Source organism: Alligator sinensis, unplaced genomic scaffold, assembly GCF_000455745.1.
Source record: "Alligator sinensis unplaced genomic scaffold, ASM45574v1 scaffold709_1, whole genome shotgun sequence".
NCBI classification, from domain to species: Eukaryota; Metazoa; Chordata; order Crocodylia; family Alligatoridae; genus Alligator; species Alligator sinensis.
The window spans coordinates 336,191-336,576 of NW_005842208.1; positions in this window are offsets into that span (position 1 = coordinate 336,191).

A 386-nucleotide genomic window follows, 5' to 3' on the forward strand; every position below is an offset into this window, starting at 1 on the left:
AGGGGCTCTGCCCTAAACTATGGTAAAGCCCAGGAATGCAGTTCCCAAATGACAGACACAGCATAATATCAATTGTGGGGTAGGGGAATACACTGGTCTTTAACTGAGCCTAGCACAGCAGGGTCCCAATCCTGGTGACTCTGGGTCTGGGCAATCCCTGGCATGATGGAGCATCCCCATGTGAGGTATAATTGATGGTACTGAATACTGGAGGTTACCAACACTTGCTAACCTGTCCCTTACATTGGATAGCATGCCATGGCACTCTAAGCATGGAATATGGCAGGTAGGTGGGATCCAGGGCACAGGAAGGGCTTCCTGTTAATGGGTAATCAAGAACTTATAAAACTTCTGCTCAGCTGCTTCCCACACAGCAGCACCCGCTG